Source organism: Sorex araneus, chromosome 3 (assembly GCF_027595985.1).
Source record: "Sorex araneus isolate mSorAra2 chromosome 3, mSorAra2.pri, whole genome shotgun sequence".
Classification (NCBI taxonomy): domain Eukaryota; kingdom Metazoa; phylum Chordata; class Mammalia; order Eulipotyphla; family Soricidae; genus Sorex; species Sorex araneus.
Window position 1 is genome coordinate 76,992,551 of NC_073304.1, and position 6,816 is coordinate 76,999,366.

Genomic DNA, 6,816 nt, shown 5'->3' on the forward strand with positions numbered 1-6,816 from the left:
TGTGTCTCTCCCCCCTCTCTTTCTCTGTCTCTTTTCTCTCTCTCTGATTCATTATTTATCCCTTCATAGAGTATACATTTATTAAAAATGTATTTAGATTTTTTTGCAATTTGCATAAATGAAATCATTTGTATGCTTTTGGATAGCTTTCTTTGTTCAAAGAACAAAAGTAAGTTTGTGGAATTTATGGTGCAGTTTGTCTAATACGTCATCTATGGTATTGCATTCTATAATAAACCACTACTTGGTTAACAACCCTACAATGGATAGATATTTTGATTATTTCCAGTTTGGTTTTATCAAACAAAATGCTACAATAAAAATAGCTCATTTCTATTGTATAACATAGTATGTCTGTCTTCAACTTAATTTTTTATTGATATAATTATTATATTAATGTATTTATTTATAATAAAGTAGGAAGGATTATGTTAAGTATTGCAGAAAATAATTGACTTTTTGTCTTCATTATTTCCTTTTTTTTTTTTTTTTGCTTTTTGGGTCACACCCGGTGATGCACAGGGGTTACTCCTGGCTCTGCACTCAGAAATTACTCCTGGCAATAACAAACGTCCAAGGATAGCTAAAACAATTCTTGGGAAAAAGATGATGGGAGGCATCACCATCCCCAACCTCAAACTTTACTACAAAGCAGTAACAATTAAAACAGCATGGTACTGGAACAAAGGCAGAGCTGTAGACCAATGGAACAGGGTGGAATATCCCTACACACAACCCCAAATGTATAACCATCTAATCTTTGATAAGGGAGCAAGAGATGTGAAGTGGAGCAAGGAAAGCCTCTTTAACAAATGGTGCTGGCACAACTGGACAACCACATGCAAAAAAATGGGTTTAGACCTTGACCTGACACCATGCACAAAAGTCAGATCAAAATGGATTAAAGACCTCAACATTAGACCACAAACCATAAGGTACATTGAAGACAAGGTCGGCGAAACCCTCCACGATATTGAAGATAAAGGTATCTTCAAAGGTGACACGGAACTAAGCAATCTAGTAAAAACAGAGATCAACAAATGGGACTACATTAAACTAAAAAGCTTCTGCACCGCAAGAGATACAGTGACCAGAATACAAAGACTATCCACAGAATGGGAAAGGATATTTACACAATACCCATCAGATAAGGGGTTGATATCAATGGTATATAAAGCACTGGTTGAACTCTACAAGAAGAAAACATCCAACCCCATCAAAAAATGGGGCGAAGAAATGAACAGAAACTTTACCAAGGAAGAAATACGAATGGCCAAAAGGCACATGAAAAAGTGCTCTGCATCACTAATCATCAGAGAGATGCAGATCAAAACAACCATGAGATACCACCTCACACCACAGAGACTAGCACACATCCAAAAGAACAAAAGCAACCGCTGTTGGAGAGGATGTGGGGAGAAAGGGACCCTTCTTCACTGCTGGTGGGAATGCCGACTGGTTCAGCCCTTCTGGAAAACAATTTGGACGACTCTCAAAAAATTAGATATTGAATTCCCATTTGACCCAGCAATACCACTGCTGGGAATATATCCCAGAGAGGCAAAAAAGTACAATCGAAACAACATCTGCACATGTATGTTCATCGCAGCACTGTTTACAATAGCCAGAATCTGGAAAAAACCCGAATGCCCCAGAACGGATGACTGGTTGAGCAAACTTTGGTACATCTATACAATGGAATACTATGCAGCTGTTAGAAAAAAGGAGGTCAAGAATTTTGTAGTTAAGTGGATGGGCATGAAAAGTTTCATGCTGAGTGAAATGAGTCAGAAAGAGAGAGACAGACATAGAAAGATTGCACTCATCTATGGTATATAGAATAACAGAGTGGGAGACTAACACCCAAGAACTGTAGAAATAAGTACCAGGAGGTTGACTCCATGGCTTGGAGGCTGGCCTCACGTTCCGGGGAAAGGTCAACTCAGAGAAGCGATCACCAACTACATTGTAGTCGAAGGCCATGTGGGGGAAGGGAGTTGCGGGCTGAATGAGGGCTAGAGACTGAGCACAGCGGCCACTCAACACCTTTATTGCAAACCACAACAGCTAATTAGAGAGAGAGAACAGAAGGGAATGCCTTGCCACAGTGGCAGGGTGGGGTGGGGGGGAGATGGGATTGGGGAGGGTGGGAGGGACGCTGGGTTTACGGGTGGTGGAGAATGGGCACTGGTGAAGGGATGGGTTCCCGAACTTTGTATGAGGGAAGTATAAGCACAAATAGTGTATAAATCTGTAACTGTACCCTCACGGTGATTCTCTAATTAAAAATAAATAAATTTAAAAAAAAAAAAGAAATTACTCCTGGCAGTGCTCAGGGGACCATATGGGATGCTGGGATTCGAACCCGGGTTGGCCGCGTGCAAGGCAAACGCCCTACCTGCTGTGCTATCACTCCAGCCCTTGTCTTCATTATTTCCTTTAATTTAAAATCTAGATGACTTTTTCTATCATCTTTAAAATATTAAGCACTATTTAATAAACATTGTACTATTTTTCACCGTCATTAGTAGTATGTTGATGCTAATTGTCAACATCTTTTTCTAATGTTAAGTTCTACACTTGCCAGGTCTTGGGATTAACAGATTGACTGAACTTAAAAGCTTCTTTCTCTATTTTTCTTTTAAGTAAAGTAGGACTGCACCATTCTCTTCTAGAGAAGAGAGAAATTAACTTTTTGTTCTTGCTACCAATCATTCTTGGAAACACCTCAAAGCAGAATAATTTTGGGTGTTTATACAATTATGTAATGGCTTTATATATTCTGGATTAAAATAAAAGCACCCCCTCTGTTAAATGATACCGCATTCAGTCTTGGTTATTATAGGCTCTATAAAAAGGACATGGATGAAGAACACAAAAGATATCTATTTTTGATGATCTGAGTCATTAATATTTTGTCATACATTTATGAGATTTTTTTGGAGAAGCTAATCAATTTGTCATCATCTTTAAATATTTTCTGCATTTGAATGGTTTAATTGATATTCAAGAACTTAAATTTTCTTGGACCATCTGCTTTAATGTTACATGTATCTATTTTATCATTCATATTTAATTCAGGACACTTTTTATGCAAGATACTTTTATTTGTAAACGATGACTCATATTATGCTTCTCTCCTCATTAATCTACTCTTTACTGTCATCTTCCAAGTACAAATCATCATACTTTTCCCACTGACCTTAAAGAGTACCCTGAGTTGTATGCATGATATATTTGCATTACTATCTTCCATTTTCCAAATGGCAGCAGAGTACTCTTTAACAACGTAGAAAGTTAGTATGTTGAGCTTTTGAGTAAAACCATTTCTTTCAGAGAATTTCTCTGAAAGGGTCTCATCATGCAGTTCTATAAGCCACAAACATGTGAAGTGATTATTGGTCACCACCATTTACTGACTATTCTATTTAACCAAACTGTATTGGTTCTCATCTTTTATTACTTAGCTTCTCTGTACAGAAGAAATGGTCATTACCAGTCACAATTCTGAGCTGGAACTGTTAAAAAATCTGGTTGACTCACTCTGCATTGCTGCAGTGAGCACTGTTAACTTTACTACAGATATATCTATGCTTACATATACAGCCTGCTTGGATGATATTAATTAACAATAAAAACTCTTACCTTTTTTTTTGTGGTGGAGTGTAGAGGGTGTTACTTGTTAGTCAACACCAGACTTGATGACATGAACTTTTTTGAATGAACCTGATTATGTGAGAAGGATATTTGCTTGTTATTTAAATTTTTCCTCAAAGATCAATATAGTAGTTGGTAAATTCATTTATTGATCCACTTCCCACAAATAGCTCAGTCTCATGACAACTCAAACCCTTCTTTAACTAATTTGAATGCTGAACAGTTTCAGTGAGGGGCTGCCATGTGTGGAATTCCAGGAATCTAATCCTAGAAAACACCTAAAATAGGGATAATTTTTCAGACAAGAATGAGTAAAATAGTAAAAGCATGTATCTACAGTCAAGAACTTTCTTTACTAAAAGAAGTGCATGTTAATTTTCTTGGCTATATATGGGTTTAATTGTGTCTCTTTTAAGGAATACTCTTAACTGAGATAAATGCCTGTCGAAATATTATGCCCAGTGCCTCACCAAAAGAGTTTAAGTTTACTCTGTATGCCTGACTGAAGTAAACTCAAAGAGAGCTACAGGTAAAACCCAATTCATGATTATTAAATACTATGAATAGTACATGTCCTTATTACCTGGATTAGCAAAGGAAATTTCAAAGTAAAGTGTCTCAGAAGTCTTTTTACATTTTTTCTTAGGGAAGAGATATTATTTTTGGCAATATGCTATGCAAAGAGCAGAAAAGAAGCAGAACTGGTTGCAATAAGAAGGCTTGGTTGTGTTGGCTGATAAATGGAGGTACTATAAGCAGAGAACGGCAGGAATTAAGTCTTGTTTTTCTTGTCCTTGAGGATTCATTTACTTGCTTCTAAACAGAGAACAGTGTCAAGAGATACCTTCAGGTTCATTATTTATTTCCCGTGGGGCCTGACTTAAATTTTGTCTTTTTTTCTATACAGATAGAAATAATGCTATTTCCTTACTTTGAACCTCTCACTCTGGAGTGAAATGCTAAATATTAACAAGTCAATTGTTTGATCAGTTAATCTAACAATAGGTATATGTCTAACTCCAAAGTGGGCTTATCATATGATTAGTTAAAAACCTACAAACCCAAAATATATAAAAGTTGTCTCAAGTATTAATAACTGATCTGATGTTCAACAGTACTATACTTCAACACCTGGGTTCCTCTGCCGGTTCCTTCATGTGGAGAGTGGCCTTGAGCATGGCTGTGGCTGGGTTCCAGAGGTCTTCAACTGACATTTCATTCATTGGCTTGATTTTTTTAAGGGTCGTGCACAGGTCTAACTCCTAGAAGTGTTTAAGGAAACAGATGTACAGTGCTTAAAGCCATGTGCAAAGCAAGTGCCTTAACCTCTGTACTGCTTCTCTGACCTTAATTTGCTGGCTTCTTTATTCAATTCATTAGTGTCCCATATTTTCCGGGAACAGATTTTGATTTTTAATTTTCTTTTTTAAATTTATTGCAATGATTTAACTACTGCCACTTTCAAAAATTAGGTAGTTTTCGTAATTTTGTGAGTACCTTCATGATAGCGTACAGGAAAACAATTTATTCTTGTATATTAATGGTATCCTGTAGCATAAATGGAATAAGTTTTAAGTTCAAATTTTTGATAAAGCCTATAGGTTTTAAAAATAAGATAAAGCCATCTGAAATTAATACATTTTTATTTTTATTTGAATTTTGAGCTTTATATATATATATTTGTTGTTTTTATTGCCAAATTGTTCTAGATTGGACTTCCAGTAAAATGTTGAGTAGGTGTGGTAAGTGTCAATCCATTTATTTTGTCTTTTATCTTCAAGGAAAACTTTTTTCTTATTTATTTTTTCTATTGAGTATGATGTTAGCTATGGTCTTGACTCATGGTATTTACTGTACTGAGGTATGTTACCATTATATTTATCTTGTTGAAAGCTTTTTAAAATCATGAATGGATGTTTAATTTTGTTAAATGTTTTATTAAAATTCAGATGGCCATCTGATTTTCTTCTCTGTTTTATTAATGTGTTGTATCATATTAACTATTATTTTCCTTGAGAAATTTTTGCATCCCACAGATAAATTCCATTTGTTCATAATCTTTGAAATGTGCCCTTGAATTTCATATGTTAGTATTTTTTGAAGACTACTGCATTTACTTTCATTGAAAATATTAACCTGTAATTTCTAACTGTTATACATGTGTGTATACATATGTATATATGTATATGTACATATATGTACATATATGTGTATATATACACATATGTGTGTGTATATATATATCTATATATATCTAGATATATATAGGAAAATGGGGAATCTGGGTGGAAGAGGCCCAGTCCTGATCTGAGCAGTCTTAAGATCTGGGCTGGGCTCCGGGTCCTGCACACCTGGGTTCCTCTCTGGGGAGGGAAACTCAACACACCCTCTCTCAGAGCCCCAGTGAAGACAACCAGATGCAAGAGACTCTGCATCTGGCTTCTAGGAGCTTGGTTTTATAGTCTCTGGATGTTGGCCATTGATGGGATTACATGGCGCTGGGGACAGTTTCTGGGTGTGATTGCCTAGCTACTGGAAAATGGGGGATCTGGGTGGAAGAGACCCAGTCCCAATCCGAGCAGCCTTAGAGATCTCAGCCCTGGGTCCCGCACACCTGGGTTCCTCTGCCAGTTCCTTCATGCATGAGGCTTGTCCGAACATGTGGAGAGTGGCCTTGAGCATGGCTGTGGCTGGGTTCCAGAGTCTTCAACTGACATCTGATAGCCTAGTTATCTCTCTTGGAGAGCCTGGCAAGCTACTGAGAGTTTACTGCCCACACAGGAGAGCCTGGCAAGCTCCCCGTGGCATGTTCATATGCCAAATACAGTAACAATGATGGGTCTCATTCCCCTGACCTTGAAGAGCCTCTAATGTGGCACCGTTGGGAAGGACGAGTAAAAAGAGGCTATTAAAATCTCAGGGCTAGGATGAATGGAGACATTACTGGGCCTGCACGAGCAAATCGTTGATCAATGGGACGACAGTGACAGTGACATATGTGTGTGTGTGTGTGTGTGTGTGTGTGTGTGTGTGTGTATAGCACTGTAGCTCTGCTATCCCATTGTTCATCGTTCATTGATTTGCTCGAGTGGGCATAAGTAATGTCTCCATAGTGAGACATTGCTACTGTTTTTGGCATATCAAATATGCCACGAGTAT